Below are 571 nucleotides of genomic sequence, written 5' to 3'. Positions count from 1 at the left end.
AAAAATAAACTTTTTAATAAAAAAAAATATATATTAATTTAGCCCTTTTAACACCAGCTCACAAGTGGGGCTAAATCTTTATCTTAATCTTCCTTACTTTAAGGGTATAGTCTCCCTGTTCTGTGGATTTAAAATACTAGGATAAGACAGAAAGCCAACAGTTTTAATAACGGCAAATTCATCTAACAAATCTGTTTCTCTCCCTCTTATTGTTCTCCAATGAATTTGATACATTTTTTTTTATCAAACACAATTTTTGACGTCATTTACTCCTTTATGTATTTTTCACTATTCTCATTCACATAGAATACGGCAATGTTCATAGTATGATTAAGTATTATATAAAACCTCTATTACATAAAAGGGAAGAAAAGCTTTTAGAAACATTTTTAAAAACTATCCATTTTCTATTTTCATAAACATAATTATAATGTGGCATTTCTATAACATAATTTAAAATGTAAAATTATTCAGTCATTAAGTTCAATGAATATCTGTATCCTTTACAATAATCAGGGAGTAAGTACATTTTTAAGAATTATGTGCTTATTTTATTACCCCAGAGCTTCTA

Source organism: Condylura cristata, unplaced genomic scaffold (genome assembly GCF_000260355.1).
Source record: "Condylura cristata isolate star-nosed mole 26May11 unplaced genomic scaffold, ConCri1.0 scaffold00011, whole genome shotgun sequence".
Classification (NCBI taxonomy): Eukaryota; Metazoa; Chordata; class Mammalia; order Eulipotyphla; family Talpidae; genus Condylura; species Condylura cristata.
Note: the sequence above shows the minus strand (reverse complement) of the source record.